The 19,114-nt window shown below is 50.5% G+C and overlaps 1 protein-coding gene across 12 annotated transcripts in view; it reads left to right on the forward strand.

The window, feature by feature from the left end:
* OPCML (opioid binding protein/cell adhesion molecule like) overlaps positions 1-19,114 on the forward strand; it is a 334,646-nt gene that overhangs the window by 223,261 nt on the left and 92,271 nt on the right. The window lies entirely within an intron of this gene.

Consider the following 19,114-nt stretch of genomic DNA (forward strand, 5'->3'; position numbering starts at 1 on the left):
CTGGAGTTCGTCTGCTGGTTTCTGTGCAGCAGCGAGCAGAGCGTGTCCCCCACACGGGGCTGGCTGCTCCCCCGCTCAGACCCGGGCTGGCAGGGCTGCAGCAGAGAGCAGCTGCTCTTCCCAAAGCCAGGCACGGGGATGGCACAAGCAGAGCGTGTCACGCTCTCCGATAGCAGCCGAGCCAGTACAGGGACGAGGAGCTGGTGCTGAACAGAGGGTGCTCTGCTCGCCTGGGTGGTCAGGCAGCCTTTCCGTGGCCGAGGTGGGCTTTGTAGGGGAAATGATTGGTGCATAACACGGGGTGGTGGGAATCAGGCTCTGGCTGGAGGCTCTGTGAGTTCCGTGCTGCTGAGAGAGGCGTTGGTCTCCTGTCTGCTTCCCGCCGCGGCGACTGCCAGACTTTGGGATGTTGCCTGTGCCATGCTCATCCCTGTTCCTCGGTCCTACAGGGACCCACTGGGACGCACTTGTATTGCCCCGTGTAACTGGGGGCCATGGCTCAGCTGGAGAGCAGAGGGCTCTGTTTCCTTGTGCTTTTCCTGACTGAACTGTGATGATGATTAACCTGGGCTGGAGCGAGCAGGGCAGTTTAAAGAAGGACAGTCCCCCAGGGAGGTGCCTTTGGCCCTGGTGCTCTTTTCCTCACTGTCGGAATTTGTCTCCCTGGTGAAGCGTGGGGTTTGGGGCTCTCTGAGGCAGTGCTGGTGGGGCTCAGAGCAGGAGGGGTGCCTTCTGTGGGGGGGCTGAACCCCTTCCCTGGGGAGCCCCTGCAACTCCAGCAGAGCCTGCTGCCAGCAGAGGGCTGACTTGGATCTCCTTTTTTCTTTTTTTTTTCTTTCCTTTTTTTTTTCTCCTTTATTTTTTTTTATTTTTAAGCTTCTGGCCTCTTTTCTGTGCTCTTTGCAGGAGGGGATGTTTGTGAAGCAGCCAGCCCTGGAGCTGGGGTGAGGGTATTTTAGCCTTCTTATAAGAAACTCTTCATCCCCCAAGTGCTGGCAGTTAGAAGAAGCCCCTGCCCCCAAAGCACCTGTTCTCTACCTATTTCCCCCTTTGGCATCTGCTCCTGCTCAGACCCTCTCGTGCATCTTTTCCATACCTTCACCCCTCCCTTTTCCTCCTCAAGTCCAGCCCGCTGCCATCAGTGTTCTGACCTCCATCTCCCATTTGCTCCCAGTCTGCCCCATCTCTTCTGGCATTCCTGTTTCCCCCCTCCTCTGGGTAGCAAGTAGCTTTCCATCTTCCCTTGGGATCTGGCAGTGGGCAGGGGATTGCACACAGCAAGCTAGAGAGGAGGCATCAGTGGTGTGTTGAAGGCAGGAGCCCAAAGGTGGAGGACCTCAAGGAGTAATGTTGGTGTTTATTTGCAGGCTGTGGTGCTCCGTGGAGAGCTGGGAAGGGGAAACCTCCCTGGGGAGTCTTTCCATGTGGATGATGCTTGTGGTAGATGGTGATTTTCCTGGTGAGCAGTCTGTGCACCCACAGGAGGAGCAGATGTGGTGTCCTTTGCTGCCTTCCCTCAAATGGCTTTTAGTGCTCACATGAATGAGTTGGCCTTGGAAAAACTGAGAGCTGTAATTCCAGTGTGTATCTCTTGCAGAATTATCCCTAATCCTGTTGGATCTGGAGTGGCCAGTCCTCTCCTATCCTCCTCCATCCCGGGCAGGAGCTGGGCTGAGCCCGTGTGTCTCCCTGGCTTCCACAGGGCTGGTGGAAGCTCTTTGCTTCCCAAGATCAGCTCTTTAACCACCCATTACATTGCAGAAAGGAGATGTAAGCGAGAGCACAACCGTGGGCAGGTGGTGGAGGAAGCCTGGGGGCTTTTCAGGCTGGTTGTGGTTTTCCTGTATTGGATTTTGGGTGCTTCCATTTCCAGCTCTCCAATCCTTTTTCCGAGGGAGGCTCAGTGTAATCCTTGCAGAAACTCAGGCTCCATCTACAGGCAACTTGTAGGTCATCTTAGATCAGCTGCAAATAATTTGGCTGTTTTAAGCAGAAATTGTTCATAATTCACTACTTTTTATTGTGAGAACAAACGATTCCCATAATAGTCAGTCCCCTTTCCTCTCTGGGGAGCTCAAGGCAGTTTGCAAATTCTCCGTGTGCTATTGAAAATAAAATCAAGCTGCCTCTTTCCTTGTTCTGAAGCACAAAACTCTCTGCCATGAAGTGGGGCAGGTGTTGAGATGGCAGCAGTAACCCGTGTTCCCCGCCAGCCTGGGACACGAAACGGAACAAGGAGCACGCTGGTAACCAGCAGGGAGGTTGAAGAAGGTCACTTTTTAATTTCCCAGCTGGGATTTGATGAGGAAACAAGGATTAAGTTTCTGGTTTTGGGAAGAGAGCCATTGAGCCTCAGCTTTCTCCACACGCCGCTTGTTGGGCGCGTGCCCTGGGGTTGCTGTGGGGGCATCGCTGGCAGGGCACGGTTGGCAATCCTGGTGCCTTGATCCTGGCTGGAAACTCGGGTTGGGTTTTATCCCAGCTGGTGGATCTTCTCGGGGTGGGGGGCAAACTGTGGCAAATATTCAAGCGGTGCTAAAACGGGGATGGATGTAAACGGGATCATCCCGCTGTGCCGCCGGCAAACCGACCTTTTATAACAGACATCAGTGCAGTTCATAAAGACATAAACCAACAGCTGCTCCAAATTTCAAGGCTTTATGGTTTTATCTGTATTTAAGAAATATTGTGGTGGGTTTTTTGAGGGAGAGAATGTGTTTCAGTGGTTGGAGGGAGTGGCGGGGAGATGGGGCGTGGTGCGTTGTCTCCTTGGCTGTCACCACAGGGACACCAGGATTTGAGGAGGCCCCTCTGTTGCTCTTGGCCTCAGTTTCCCTGTCTGTAAAACGGACCCAATAGCAGTGGTTTGTCTGTGATGAATGTTCGTAGGTGGTGCTGAGGTGGTGCAGAAAACATTAGGCATGTACAGCTAGGCTTTTCTCTACACTAAATAATACAGAGATGCTTTATCTCTGTATTTAAAGGCAAATTTTCAAGTCAAATCCCCTGTACCTGTCTGCTTCTGGTGAACCCATGGCCTTCCCCAGTGCTTGTCCATGAAGGAGACCAAAAAGCCAGGATAGCTTTGCTCACTCTCATAAGCTTCTGTGCTGGCTCTATTCTGTCAATTAGCGACTATGAGAACAATTCCAATTAAAAATAAAAAGCCCGAATAAAACATCATGAGATGCCGTTCTTCCATTTATTTTTGCAATTATAGTTTTAATTATTCCTGACAATGCTGCTTTAGTTCTTTTTTCTTTTTTTTTTCTTTTTTGCTGTGTGTAATAACCTACCGCAGCCTGTTTTCCAGCACACGATGAGACCTCAGTAAAGTACAACCACAGCAGGACCACAGTCTGCAGGCACAGGTCTGGAAAGTCAGGAAATCAGGGGTTTCCACCTCCGTTTTTGGTCAAACCGCCGGTGCTTCGTGTACCTACCTGTTAATGGGGGTTGTGACACTCACCTGCTGCCCTGCAACGTGCCTGGCAGAGAGGAGAAGTGTTAATGCAGCCACGTCTCTGCCGTTAAATCCTTGCTGGGAAGCGGGGAGAGAGTCACCGCTTTTTGTGTGCAAATGCTAAAAGCATGTGGGGATTAGCGAAGAGCAGATTAGCGAGGACTTGCTCCATGGCTGCCCCCTCCTTTCTCCCCCCCCCCACCCTCCTCTCCTACCCAAAAAGTTTTCTGGAGCAGCTAAATATATACCTGCCGTTTCCAAGGTAGAGCTCTCTGCGTGGCGGAGCTGTAATTGGCGACTCAGTGAAATTACAGCCACGGATTCTGGCATTTGGATCCTCCTGGCTGGCATAATAATTTCTCCCTAGGTAGCTGGTATTTAACTTGTCTTATCTGCTCCTGATAGTTGTAATTACAGTGCCCACTAATTTCACTGTAATATTGCAGCCGCTGGAAGGGTGGTTGGAGAAAGGTCGGGGGTTGCAGGAGGGCACCCTCCTCCCCTGCCTGCTGCACCAAGGCACGTGATGCTGCCAAAATGCAGATGCTGAGACTGTGGAGCTGGTACCCAACCTTCTGGTTGTGCCCACTTCCCACTTTGGTGGGGCTGGAACAGCCTCACAAGCCCCCACCACACCGTTGTCCTTGCTGGCATCCGGGAAGGACATGCTGGAGGGAGTCCTGGTGTCCTTGCTGTGGGATGAATCTTGGTCTGCATCTCACATCAGGGCTTGCTGGTTGGTTTGTGGTGACTGCTTGGGTTGTGCAGGGAGAGGTTGGTTGTCCCTGAGGTTGGTTGTCCCTGAGGTTGATGATCCTCGTGGTTCATTGTCCCTGAGGCTCGTTGTTCCTGGACTGGTTATCCCTGCTGTTTGTTGTCCCTGCAGATGGTTGTCCTTCAGGCTGGTTGTCCCTGATGTTGATCATTCCTGGGCTGCTTGTCCCTGAGGTTGGTGTTCCCTGAGGCTGGTTGTCCCTGCTCCAAGAGCGTGGTCGTGCTCTGCAAGGGGAAGATTTGGGGCTGACTTGGAGGAGATTCAGGACTGGCTTTGGGGAATTCACCTTCAGCCAGCGAGTCTTTGGCTGCTGCTGTGCCAACACCTCTCCTGCTGAGCCAGCACCAGGCAGATTTTGCCGTGGGTGTAGGACTGGGCTCGAGCATCAGGAGCTCAGGCCCTGCTGACACAGGTTGTAACCAGAAGGCTGGGGTTTTGCTTCAGAAAATCCTGTTTTTGAGAGCCCAGTGAGCTGGTGGGGTCTGCAGAGGGAGGAGGAGACCCTCACTGCCACCTCTCCAAGGGACAGGATGCGAGCCCTGGGAAGGCCCTCTTGCCCAGCAAAAAGCCAACCCCCACGCAGAGTTTTTAAGCTCTGCTAGCCAGAAATAGTTCCAAGTGGTGATATTTACCTCCAGGGGATGAGCCTGAACTGCTAGTAATCCTCTCACTATAGGGTACACGAGATCATTTTGCAAGGATAATAAACTCCCTGGTAATAGCTGTCCTTCCCTGGATCACACCCAGTGCTCCAGGAGCTCAGGTCTTTGTTTCTGGAACAGGATTAGGTGTTAACGCTGCAGAACAAAACCGGGGCACAGTGGCTGCCTTTCACATTCCCGGTTTCCGAAGAGTTTCTCTGTTCCCTCGACTGCTCTCACAGTTTGCCTCCTCCTTGCATTCCTCAGCCCTAAACCACGGATGCTTTTTACAACAGCTGGACATATTGTTTTAAGTGATAATCTTTAGATACTGCAGCCGAGCAGACAGTTCATAAGAAATATCTGATTCGGTGACTATCACTTCTCCTTCTGTCCTTGTGAGCAGCCTTTGAGGGTTAGGATGTGCTGGTTTTTCTTCCCTTTTTTTTTTTTCTAATGAGAAAAATCATTTCCCCACAGCCCCTGCCAGCAATTTTTAGGCTGTAATGGGTTGTTTACTGCAGGTTTGATTTGATGTGTAGGTCTCGTCTTCCCTGACAGACTGAACCCTTCAAGGTCAGATCTTTAGTGCAAAATACTCACATTTTATACTTCTGTTTTTCTATGAATTTTTCCCAAGATTGGCTTAAAATGAGTTGTTTCCATGGCTATATTCACTTGATGGACTTGTTCCTTGGGATACAAATGGGTCTCAAAGTCTGTTTCTCTGTGGAGGGGGAGGATAATGAGAACAACAACTGTTGTGGTGTAAATTGTAGACTTAAGGGTTTTTTTCTAGTACTCTAAAAGATCAGTAAATTGTGCTGATGCTGATGAGGCACCTTGTGCCATCTCCAGTGCTGGTGGGTTCAGAGTGGGGGCACTCAAGGGGATGTCACACAGAACATTTTGCTTTTTCTTCTCCTGTTGTACCAAGGCTTGTGTGTGGTGTCACCACCAGGTTGGACCTGGAGAGAAGAGGAATGGGAGGCCGGGAGGGAGAAAAGGGAAGAACAGAAAGAAAAGGTGGAAGGGGGAAAAGAAAAAATTCAGGTACAAGAAGGGAATGGGTAAAGGTGAAGCCAGAACATTGGAGAAGATTATCCAAGTTAAAAGCCATGACTGGTTACCCCCATTGTGTGGCCAGCTGGCTGGACTGAGATGTGGAGGGCTTTGACTTCATCCAGCTGGTACCCAAGTCCCAGGACCAGTCCCAGTGGGATAGTGCATCACCCCATCTCCTATTTTTATATTTTCCCTGTGTGTGTGCATGTGTGTGTATGTATATATATATATATAGAAATCTAACAAATTTCTAACCCATATAAATCCAATTACCCATGTTTTGCCTGCAGGGAGCGAGGGAGATTAATGTTTGGTATTTTGGCAGGAATGTAAAAAGAAATAGGTGGTAATAACAATGAAGGCTCATAAAAAGGAACCGATAGTCGTGTCTGCGCCCGGGAACCCGCCGTAATTCCTGTGGGTATCTGTCAGCGGGTTGTCCTTCTCCCGTGGAGGGGCAGGGAAGAGCCAGGAGTGCTTCCTGGGCACCTGAGCATCCATCCTGCCACTGGAGAAGACATTAATGTGATGATGATAACGGAGGCTGATAAAGAGAAATGGTTTATGTGCCAGGGCACCCTCTCGTGACAGATCCTGCTCTGTCGTGGCTTGTAGGAGCCGTGGGAGCGTGTTGCTGTTATCCCTGTTTTGTGGAGAGGCAAACGAGGCCTAAGAAAGCTGGAGAGATGTGGGAGGTTTTCTGGAAGGAGAGGTGGGAAGCTCTTCTTCATTCTCTGTGATGAGTCTGTGGTGGTGTTGGTCCCTGCAGATCTGTCTTGGAGTGACATGGCCTGGAGTGTTTCGAGTAGGAGTTGAGAGTACCAGAGTTGTGCTCTTGTCGCTTTTCCCTCCACTCTGAGCCCTTTCCTGCAGTGTCTCCGCATGCTGAGTATTCCCCAACTCTTTTCCTCCTCTGACATGACCTGGGCATGCCATGCCTTTTCCTGCAGCTCTCACTCCTGTAACTTTGCTGGAGGATGAGCAGTCACTGCAAGGCTGTTCCCATCACATCATGTCGCTGCTTGGCTTTGTCCCCTTCTACCCACGATCTGTCCCATGTGGTGACTGCGGCTGAGGGGGTGTTGTACTACCAGGCACCTCTCCTCCCTTGGCTTTGACACTTGTGAGCCAGTCACTCATCACCCTCCATTGACACCCTCTCTCTGGTGCCTGGGTGAGGTCCCCTGCTGCTCTCGTTGTCCCCCGTGTCACGGGTGGCATCTGCTCTGCTCCTCCGCCGTCACTCACCTGCGGTCACGTATTAATCACGGTTCAGATCCCGCATCCCCACGGCGGGTTCTGCCTTCTCTGCAGGCTTTGCATCAGGCTCCTGGCTCTCCGTTTATTACCACCACCGGTTTTATAACCCACTTTATCAGATGACTTTTTTTTTTTTTTCCTCCTCCTTTCTTAAAGAGCATAACCCGTGAGCAACTCATCATTTCCGAGAGAGGGAGAGTGCCGTTAGCAGGAGAGCAGGGCTCCCGTGCTTAGCCCTGGAATGAAGAGCCCGCTTTACCGTGGTGTTGTGTTTAATTCAATCAAAGCAGTTAAAGCCGAGATTTAAAGTCCTTTGTGTGATCACAAGAGTTGCTCTGATGCTGCAGCAGGTAGAAGGGAAGATTGAGCCCATTTCCAAGGAGACTCCAAGTAACTGTTGGAAGCAACCAGGCCTGGGGCTTACTGCGGCAGCGGCCACGGTGGGAAGCTGTTAGCATTCACATCGCATCCCATCTCTCTCTCTCTGTCACCCTCCCTGCTCCTGCTCCTTATCCCCATATATTCCTTTAAGTAGAATTGATTAGTTTGGCCCTTTTTTTTTTTTTTAACTGGGGGAGGGCTATTTTTAATTAATATTCTTTACTGTAGGATAATTGCGCCGACTGGTCCCATCGCTGTCTGAGTCACCCTCTCCTCCCTTGTTCTTGCGGGAAGGCTCTCTGGACTTAATTAAAGTTAGGGATCCAGGGCTAGCGGGAACAGCAGGAGTCTTGCAGGGTTTTGATGAAATGATTGCTGTGGGGGAAGCAGCTATTTTCTTTCCAGAGCCATAGATTGTGATGCTGAGACAGTGTTACGACCGTCTGGTTTGACCACCTGCTCTGCACAGGCCACTGCACCTCGTCCTGCATTTCCCATCCTGTGCACACAGACCCCTCCTGGACACCCCAGCCTTTGTGTTGGGGTGAGAGGAGCCCAGTTTTGGGGTGTTGCCCCTCCGTGAAAGGAGCATGTCTTTGACCTCCCTGTGCCCGTTGCCACTGGGCTGTTGCAGATTGTGGCCGGGGATGTTGGAGGGATAACGGAGAAGCTGCGTGGACTCGGCGAGTCCTTTTCATCTCAGGTTTAAGCGCTCGTGCTCGCAGACAGCACTGCCACCAGAGCTCAAATGCAGCCCAGGCAAGAGCTTAACAAGCTCCGAGAGCTGTCCAGAAAGTTATCCTGACACCAAGTGACAGACTCTCAATTGATATCCTCTGGAGACTTTAAACTCACTTCTGCGAGGTTTCCAAAGCTGGTTTTGTCTCATACCTGAAGAATCCTTTATCTGCTGCGATGCCTGCCCTGCCTCGTCTCATTGCTCTTGACGTTTCTCTTTGTTGCCTGCTGCAGCTCGGGTAAACTCCGCTGCAAAACTATTTAAGAAGGGTTTCTCTTAGGCTCTGCTCTGCTCTCTTGCTGGAGTTCCTTTATAAATTGCCTGGGTTGATGCTGTTCCTGCTTGGCTCTGCAGGGAACTGGCTGGAGCGATGTCAGGACCACGCTCTGCTCATCCCAGAGGGCAGGGGATGCTCCAGACTACAGGGCAAGGTCAAATAGGGTCAGGAGTGGAAAAGGGAGGAGAAACCATCCTATGAGATCTCTCACCGTCCATCCTGGGAAAGGTGTGGAGCAAAGTAGCAAAATCATTTGTGGCCAGCTAGGACAGGACAAGAAGCTGTGTCACAGCCAGCAGAGATTTGTCAGGGAGGAATTGTGTCAGATGAATCTAGTCTCCTCTGTACAACTGTGTAACGAGCCTCCTGGGCAGGGGGGAAGCAGGAGATGCCTCAGACAGTGACCCAGGAAAGGCTGTAGCTGCTGCCCTGTGAGCTGATGGGAAACCTGGGATGGGAACCGCTGTCTGGAGCTGCTGTAGGGAAACAGGCTGGTCTCTGTAAGGTGTTTCCCTGCTTCTGAGACCCAGCCCAATATAAATTCTATTCCCAGCTGGTAGGAAGAGCCACCTTTGCAGTAGTTTCAGGCTGCAGCTGACTGGTAATATCCTGCTGGATGGCACAGAGGGCTTGGGGGACTATCTCTATGTCCTGAATCTCCTTGTGTAAGAGTGAGTCTGTTCATAACATCATTGTGCTGCAGGGCTGGCATTATGGGATGCCATCAGGGACTTTGGAGGCTTCTGAAGTAGCGATGTGCAGTCGCTGATGTCTCATTCTAGACTCTTACCTGGTGGTGCCCTGTGTGAGAAGGTCCATGGTGGAGCATATTTGCTGCTCTGTAAGGTTGGGATGGTTTTCCTTCCAGGCAATGGGGATTGTCAGCCTAGTGCAGGATGGCTGCTGGCCACATCCTGCTGCCTCCTGCCTTTTTAGATGGTGTTCTCAGCAGCAGTACTTCTCCTTGTTCAGGGTGTTGTGCTCCAGCACCATCACAGAGCCAGGCAGGCCCTAGACCCCTCCCCAAGTCACTGCTCAGACCCACTGTGCACTAGAGAAGCTTTTAAGAGGCAGCTGGGGCCTGCCCAGACTCTATAACCGAGGCTGTGGACTCTCAGAGGCGCAGCTGAAGCATTTTCCTTGATTTTGCTTTTATTGCCCGGTAAATCAGCTCCGGGGCCAGCCCGTCTGTGGGGAGCAGCTCCCTTTACTGAAAGGTGCTCTCCCTCCACCGTCCCTCTCCTGGCCCACAGCCCCAACCAGGAGCCATCCAGGGTGGCCACGGGCTCCCTTTGGGAAGAATCCCTGACAGTGGCATCGCTCCCCCAATCCCGTGCTTTGTCCTGGAATTGCTGAGCTTGCAGCCCGTTTACAAGACTGATGCTGCACTTAGCAGGGTGCTGCCAAACCCACGGAGTCCAGCAGGTTATTTCCCTTCAGAAGCCATTTATCCTTTCCCTTTCAGATGCTGGGCTTCTGTCTCTCACCTCTGGTTTTTCCTCCCACGTGGGAAGGAGCTCAGTCTTCCCAACCCTCCCAAATCACTGGCGCTGGGCATGGGGTCAGACCCATCCTGGGAGGGAGAGGCAGTGTGGGTGAGGGTGGCAGGGCTCTGTTGGTTCCTTTCCAGTTAATATTTAGGCAGGTTTGTTCCAGACTTCAGCTTCCTGTGCCTGTCTTTTCTGATTGTGTTCTGGGCTGCTCTGTGAGCTGGTGGGATGCCAAAAGGTGCAGGGCTGGGGTTTGAAAGCTTTATTCCAGCAGGGAATTGACAATTTATCTTTCTTTTGGGGGGGCTTTGTGTGGAGAGAGAGGGAAACTGCGATGCAAAATGTCAGATGGGAAATTTAGGAGCACCTTGGGCTTTGCCACCACCTCTCACTATGACCTTGGGCACCTCACTTAACTCGAGGCTCCAAATTTCCTGACTTTTTGTTTCTTTGGGGGATTCTGAACCCTAGGTTGGGGCTTGCAAGCTGCCAAAGCACTTCTGAAAATCCCATCCAAAAGTTTCCTCTTTTTCATTAAACACTAACTTAATAGTACAGGAGAAAGGCTGCGTGATGGATATTAAAGTTTAACAACTGTGTATATCTATTACCTTGCTGCTAAATCTTTATATGCCTTAAATAATCAATTGATATTTAATTAGCATACAGTACTATTACTGCCTTCCTAAATCTATAACGATAAACCAAGTTACAAGTTATTGGACGTTAATTACTATCTGATGATTAGAAACAGCAAGACATTTCCCAGCCTCATCCCGGATATAATCCAGCGTGTCCGTGCACGCTCCCGAGCCAAACTGCGCTCCCTGTCTCTTAATAATCAATGGGTGTTCAACATGCAATATTTGTCTAATTAGCACTAAATTAAATCCTCATTGACAACACTTCAGGGTAAGAGATCGGCATCGAATATGATGGATTAGACACGGAAGGGCTGTTACTGTAAGCAGGAGATGTGCGTGTCGTTTGCTCTGCTTGTCGTGGCTGGCACTTGCCTCCCTGTGACTGTCAGCCTGGTCCTGGGGGGACCGGGGATGGAGCAGTGCCTGGATGTTGGATTGACAGTCACGGAGACCCCGGGTCTCTTTGCTCCAGCTGTAGACACCAGCTCTGAGTTCCCTCCTCTCAGTCCTCTGCAAGGAATCGCTATCCTTGCTGTGTCAGGGACGTTGCTCAGCACAAGTTTTCCTGCACCTTCAGGGTTTTACAGGTGGTGAGACCTCCTGAAGCCTGAGCAGCTCCTTGGTTCCTTCCCAGCACGTCCCCAGCTTGTGATCTGCTGTCCCTCACGGATGTACTTGTGCTTCCACCCAGGAGGGTGGGCTGGGATGGGGAGCAGGGGGCTCTCTGCACCTGGGACTTTCTCTGCAGGCAAAGGGCTGATCATCTGTCGTGGGCAGATGTTTCTTCTGCCTTTTGTGCTGCCACTGAACTTGTCTGGGAGTCTGTGTAGCCTCTGTTTGGGCAATGAGGATCATAGAGATCACAGAATGGTTGGATCTGGATCTCTTTCCCCCCATGGTGTGGGGCTGCCCAGTTCTAGTTCCATTTCCATCTGAGGAACCATTTCCGACGGCTTAAGTGGATGGGGGGGGGAACTCCAGCACCAGGGGTTTCTTCAGGTCCTGAGCCTGGAGGGGAGAGGTGCTCTCCCCTCTCTCCACCCACGTGGCCCCATGGCAGGCACAGAGACAGCACACCGGGTGCAGAGAGGAGGCAAGAGAGAGTTTATTGTTGGGGGGGTTACATTTATAGGGTTAGGAGGATTCACAGAGTAACCAATTACAGGTTGCAGGAAGGGGTTAACAACTAATAGGAAGGGGTTAACAAGGTCCAATGAGAACACCTTAGGACATCTTCCCAGGACATTTCTGCATGGGAGACAATAGTCCTCCACAGGGGGTGTCGGGAAGAAGAAAGCATGAGTTAGCAAAGAGACTACAAAAAGCCATTTTGAAACATGTTTAAACCACAGTTTTCTCATATACTGCAGATTTACTGCCACAGTTGGAAGACACCTTAAAGCTCAGCAAGTTCCACCTCACTGCCATGGCAGGGACACCTTCCACTAGCTCAGGTTGCTCCAAGCCCCGTCCAGCCTGTCCTGGAACACTTCCAGGGACGGGACAACCACAACACAAGATTTGGGTCCATCAGTCTGAGCTGGGATCAGGGATGCTGGAGGAAGATCTGAGGGATGTGGGAGGGAGAGCAGCCCCAAAGCCTGGCTGTGTGTGGAAAACCCCCTCGGGGGCTGCTGTCTCACACGTGGAAGCACCTCTCTGTGCTTTGCCAGCATCCATGGGAGCTGTTTTGCGGGAGCAGCGGGATGGATTCGCAGCCGCCGGCTCCTTGCGAGACTCAGCCTGTCCTTCACACAGGTGCTGATGGGATGTTATGCCAACAGCAAAGCAGAAAACACCAGAAAATGAGTCAGGAGTGATACCAGGGCTGTTCAGCATGGAGACACGGGAAGTGGCAGCCAGGAGTGCTGCTCTCCTTCTCTCCTGCCACATGGCACGTGTGGGAGCATCATCCCTGCAGCCTCCCTGTCTCCAATGGAGGGCAGGGTCCACCTCTGGAAAGGAGCAGAGGGACACAGGGAGCCTCCCTCAGGGTCTGGCATGGCTCTGCTGTTGCATTCAGGGGAGATACATGTTCCCTGGGATGTGTTTTTCTCCCTGGATGCATGATGGATGTGTAACTTCCAGCTCTTATTTCCCTCCTTTCAATCCTCTGCAAGGAATCACTATCCTTGCTGTGTCAGGGATGTTTCTCACCACCAGTTTTCCTGCTGCCTTCAGGGTTTTACAAGTGGTGAAACCTCCTGAAGCCTGAGCAGCTCCTTGGTTCCTTTCTCTGCCCCCCCAGAAGTGCAGAACCCCACTGGCTAGGATGTGTCCTGCAGTCTGCAAGAGCTGGGATGAGAAAAAGGAAAAATGAATTAAAAAAAAAAGACTTCCAATTAGCAATTGAAATTGTCCTTAAAAGAATTTGCCTATTCTGCAAGGAATGTTTAGTAATTGATAGCAATTTCTAGCAATTAAATACAAATTAATTCGTGCTACCGAGAAGCAGTTTATTTATGGCTCTGTATTTATGGGCACTCCCTCTCCTTAAAACTATCCTCGTTGCTTTTGATAAGTAATTAGAGTTTACTGAATAATTTCCCAATGTAGGTATGAATTTTAAATAATTTTTAATACCATGCAAGTGTTCCATTGTATTGCTGAGTGAGGGATTATCATTATTTATATTGTAGTAGAGCTTGGAGGCTGGGACAGGCACTGTGCAAGTGCATAGCACAGAGATAGTCCCTGCCCAGAACAGCCTGCAGTGAGTTTTATGGCAGCAGCAGGATCCTGAATGTGCTTCCAGGAAATAAAGGTTTTTTGGAGTCTTTTCCACCACTGCAGCACAGGCTGGAAGCAGTGACTCGGCTGCAAATGTTTCTCCTTCCTCATGATTAGGGAGAAAGAGTAATTCCCTGCTAGGAATGGTAATGGTTAATCACTTGGAAGAGGAGAGTCAAAGCCCACACCATGAGGTGGTGAACAAAGATCATCTATTTTGGTTAGTTAACTTCAGTTTAGGGTTATTTGAGCAACCTGATCCATGGAAGGTGTCCCTGCCCGTGGCAGGGGTTGGAATGAGATGAGCTTTAAGGTCCCTTCCAACCCAAACCAGTCTGGGATTCTGTGATTTGAGGTTCCTTTTTAATTGCTTCGTGGCTTTTCTAAGGTGATCTCAGGTCATGGTTGCAAACTTCTAACACTGCTCTTACAGCTCTACCAGTGCTCTTTTGGCTCTTCACGAGGTGAGATCTTCATATGATCCCATTTCCAGGACTTGCAGATCTCATGGGAGAGGGAAAAGCAACAAGTGGTTTAAAGCTGTGGGTGGGAGCAGGAGGTGTGACACCAGACATGGAGAGAGCTCTGACTAGAGGAGGTGATTTTAGGAAAGCTGTGTGTCCCAAGCACCTTCCCTTGGGTGTAATAAGCCCCTTGAAGCCTCCAGTGGATGCTTGGCAGGGCAGGACCCTCGTCAGGGATGGTGTGTGAGGGAGAGATGTCTCCTGGTGTGTGGTTTCCAGAGTGGGGTAGTCATCTCACAAGTGCTGTAAGCATGAGAAGTTGGCCAGGCTTGAGGGAAGGTGCTAATTAAAGCACATGGTGACAGCATCCATGTGAGGAAGATCCTGGAGAGAGGGAGGAAGCCGACCCTGGAGAGCAGGCATCGTGTTCAGAAGTGAGATTGGGAGCTGGCAGCAGTGTCTGGGCTTGTGGTGCCAGGCAGGGCACTCCAGAGCACAGGTTTTTTGCCCTAAATGTCTTTTAGGGGTCCTGAGGTGAGTGTTGTTTTTATTGAGGGTTAAACTCAAGACTGGGAACCTTGGATAATTAAATATCTCATAATGTTAATGTATAGGGACAGCTTTGGGATTTACCACATGTACTTAGGTTATAGCTGAAGTGCCCTGGGGCTGTTTGGAGCTTTGAGGCTGCTTGGACCCTTTGGAGAGACGCAGAGGTGCCCCAGTGCTGCTCCTGTCCCCTTTGTCACCTGCAGGGAGAGGGGTCGGCCCCCACCTCTGGTTCAAAGTCTGTGCTGATCCTGCCTGTGGCTGCACAGCCTGTTCTGGCTTCATTACCGAGCTTGATTAAATGGTACTTGTACAGCCAAGGGTTGGGAAAACACACAAAGGGACTTTTCTAGTCATCTGAGGCACTTGGATACCGTGGAGACAGATGCTGAAGGGAGAGAGAGACGTGGTTTGACATTGCGGTCGCGGTAATGAGATGGAACCCATTAGGGCAGCGTCCTTCTGGGATCCAGGTGCCTCCAAGGGAGGGAGAGGGTTCAGACAGAGCCCCAGGAACTGGAAAAGGCTCCCTCTGAACAGGAAAAGAGTGAACTGAGGAGCTGTGCTGTCTGGGGGACAGGGTGCTCTGGCTCTTGCAGAGGGTGGGGTTGGGAGAAAAGGAGGGTGAGAATGTTTTGGCCTCAGGGTTTCACTTCTGTATCTTGTTTTAGAGAGTCTGTGTGTGCAGCCAGCGATATTTTCACACTGTCAGAGCACACAGAGCTGGATTTAACCAGCACCCTGTGGGTTGTGCAGGTGCTGCAGCATCAGGGGATGTGTGTGGTGCATGGGACGATGCTGAGAAAGGAGACGACTCCTATCACCACTCTGTGAATCCTCAAATAGGATGTGCTCTCCCAGACTATCAGATCAAGCTTGTCTTCAGGGGCTGGGAAAGGCCGTAGCAGAAGGTGGCAATTGCTATTACAGGGCAGCAATGAGTGAGTTTGGCCAGTCCTGAAGATGCCAGGTCTGGGTCAGTCCATAAGATCCACCCTGAGTGGGACATTAAGCAGATGTCTCAGCAGAGACAGTGAGAGACTTGTAAGGATGAAGAAGTAGCTTCAACCCAGCAGGTTCATGGTCTTGAACTCTCCTGGTCTGGAAGTCTTCCCTTAGATTTCACAGTTCTGATTATTTTTGTGCCATCCTCCCCGTGCTGGAGGAGTTTGGAGCTTTTCCTCCCTGCCCATCTGCAAACCTCGTCTAAACGCTTTCCTTTTACCCATTACTGCTGCTTCGAGGGTCTGGGGCATGGCAGTGCCTTTCATCCCTCCTTCCCTTGTAATGATTCAAAGGATTCAGAGCTGGTGGCTTTTGGCCTCTGCACTCCGGGTCTCCGGTTTGTTATAAGCTGTTGAGAGGTGGTTTGTGGTGCTCTGGTGCGCAGAGGAGAGATGCTGTGGGCTCTTTTGGGTTAATGAACTGCCTGCCTGTGAGGGTTCAGACTCAGTGATCCCTCGGGTCCCTTCTGGGGGGTGTGTAACACCCCCTGCTCTCACCCTGTGAGCTGGGCCCGCTGGCACCGCGCTCGTGTCGGGACACAGAGATCTTAGGAGATGGTCAGGACTTTAAACTGTGGCCTCTGATGGCCCTGCTCTCCCTTCTGGCAACTCGCTCGCTTCTGTGGTTAACTCCCCATCCCCAGAAGTCACTGGCTCTGTGAAGCTTCAGGACCCTGCCACTGCTGCTGACTGCTCGAGTGCCCCGCAAGCCTCCAGACAAGGGTCAGCGAGGCGGCTGCTGTCTGAGGAGCTCAAAGGCTCCGGGTTTGAAAGCCAAGAGCACTTCTCTGCTCTTTGACTGTGGGCTGAAGAGCCTGCAGTCTGCAGACGGGGGGTTTGGGCTCTCAGCAGCCACGTGGTCGCTGAGTATTTGTGCTCAAGCTCATCAGGGCAGTGCTGTGGTGGGATGCTGGGAGGTGCCAAAATCACCCTGTGATGAGAGATGATGGTGCTGGCTTTGCTGGGGGTGTGGTGAGGAGGGATGGCCTTGCTGGAGGTGGGTGAGGGGAAGGAGCTGAGCTGTCCAAATCCCTTCTGGAAGGATTACAGTTAAACTCTCGTGGCAGGATTGCTCACTAGTGATTCATCAGCTTTAGTGTTAGGGCGGTTCTCCTTTGCTGTCTGCAGGAATAACGCTTGGGAACAGGGGAGGGGATGTGTCACCCCCCAGGGAGATTCTGAAGTGCCACCACATGGATAATCAACCAAAGCTGGGTGGTCCAGAGGAGGAGATTTGCAGGGTGAAGGCAGGAATGCTGCTGGCACACTGGCTCTCCTGTGTCTCACTGACCATGTGTGTCCAAGGGATGCTCCAGCCGTGGGTGGGCACTCAGGTTTGGGGTGTGGAAGTGCCTGTCAGCAGCTGCAGTGGGATTTTGCGTTTTAGGCCAGAGGGCTTGAACCTTCTTGACCACAAGCAGCACCTGAGCCATACCAAAACCAGGCAGAGTGAGTTTGCCAGGTCAAAGCTTCCTTACCTTTATTGCCATTTTCCTGACAGCAGCCCGTCCCTCCAACAAATAAAAATTCCACGCACGGAGCCGGTTAAAAACATCAATTAGCTCTAAAACAATTATTATTTTTTTTGAAATGCCATTTTATATATGCAATAACACAACACAATAATCCTGGGTTATTTAACAGAGCATTTACCATGAAAACAGTCATTACTCTTTAAACGCTGCTGACTGTACAAGCCTCTTAACATTAAACGGCAAGTGAGGCAGAAGTCTTGTCGTCAGAAATGCCACATCCCCCGGAAAATATTAGAGACATTGTCACTGGAAAGCTCCCTGCTTGCTTGAGTGGCATTTCCCATGCTGGGGAAGCTTTTAAAATGGGGCAGCCCATGGAGCACGGGAGTATCATCCAAGTTTTGGTTGGTTTAGGCACAGGCACGTGTTGGAGGAGATCAGATGGGTTCACTGCAATTTTACTGCAGCCCTGTGGCCTCCTGGTGCCCCCATCCCTCTCTTCTTCAGCCTCAAGCGGTGCCAGGGGAGGGTCAGGATGGACATCAGGAAGAATTTCTCCACAGAAACAGTGGTCAGGCATTGGAAGGGGCTGCCCAGGGAGGTTTGGAATCCCCATCCCTGGAGGTGTCCAAGGAATGACTGGACATGGCACTCAGTGCTCTGGGCTGGGGGACAAGGTGGGGGTCGGGCACAGGTTGGACTTGATGATTTTGGAGGTCTTTTCCAACCTAAATGATTCTGTCATCCTGCACCATCCTGATCCAGGGGTAGCAGACATATTCATTATCCAGCCTAAACCCAGCAGATTTAGCAGTTTTAATAGTCTCAACAGGGCCTATCATAATGCACAGATAAAGATATTTCTTGCTGCTAAGTCAGTAATGAATTTAGTAGTAAATTCTGCTTTTTCCCCCCATTTGTGGTTCAAGGGAATTGTGCTGGATGTATATTATTTACTTACTTATTAGACCTCTCCTTGCTACCTGGCACAAGCCCGAGGGAACAGATGGAAATACCTTTCTCAGGCTACCAAAAGCCTTTGGTTTAAGCAAAATAGTTGTGTTTAAAGATTAATTTAAGATGCTTTAAAAATTGAGCAGGCCCATTCATTTTTAATATTGATTGATATTATTATAAAAGATTCAGCTGCAACTCTTCTCACCAGGACCTCTCTTGGCTCATAGACAGTGCGTTTGTCTGCGAGGGACGGGGCTTAGTTATTTTTAATCTCTGATACTCGTTCCTGTGAAATTTATGGGAAGCGTCGTCTCGTGTCTGGCACGTCAGAGCATCCCAGGCAGGAGCTGGGAGGGCCTGGGGAGGAGGTTGAAGCTGGATGAGTGGCTGATGGGGATTGGAGCCTCTGTCTCTGCTGGATGAAGGGAGGGGGTTGGTACATCTTATTCCAGCAGCGCCGCAGAGCTGCGAGCAAATCTTCCATTAAACTGGAGAGTTTAATGGAAACAACTGGAAGTTTAATGGAAGGTGCAGCAAATGCTGGGGACCTGAATAGGCAGAAAATTAAAATCTGCCCAAACAGCAAGTACCTTTGGGTGTGCTTTTTGCAAATGTACTTTATTTTTTTTTTTTATTATTAAATATTTTCTAACGTAGAAATGGAAAAGAAATACCGGCACAGCAGCTCCCCCTTTGCATTGGCGTCCTTTGATAGCATTTTGTTGGCAAATTGGGGACACAAAGCAGCCACCCCAGCTCTGGAGGAGCCGAGTTTGCTGCTGAGGAATAATTCTCCAAATTGCATTTATTTCACAGGCGTGAAAGGTCACAAAGTGAAGGGAAACAAGAACTGTATTCAATTAGACAATTCGATCAAAATAAATCTGTCACGATGGCATTCCTGCTGAGGAATCAATTGACTTGGAAAATGAAGGCAGCTGCTGCTGCTGTTGTTATTATTGTTGTTATTATTATTATTTTAAATTAGCTCCAGTACCTGCCAGGAGTACCTGAGCTGGAGTGCCCGAGTGGTTCACATCATCTATCACTCTTACTAGATATTAATACATCCTCCCCCGCCCTGCATTTCGTGTCCTGTTAATGGTCAAGTGGCCCCAGAGTGCTTCCTGGGAGGCTGATAGGAATGATTAGTAATGAGAAGGGATGGTGAGGCTTTTTTTCTTTTTTTTTTTTTTTTTT

This window comes from Chiroxiphia lanceolata, chromosome 23, assembly GCF_009829145.1.
Source record: "Chiroxiphia lanceolata isolate bChiLan1 chromosome 23, bChiLan1.pri, whole genome shotgun sequence".
In the NCBI taxonomy this organism is placed as follows: Eukaryota; Metazoa; Chordata; class Aves; order Passeriformes; family Pipridae; genus Chiroxiphia; species Chiroxiphia lanceolata.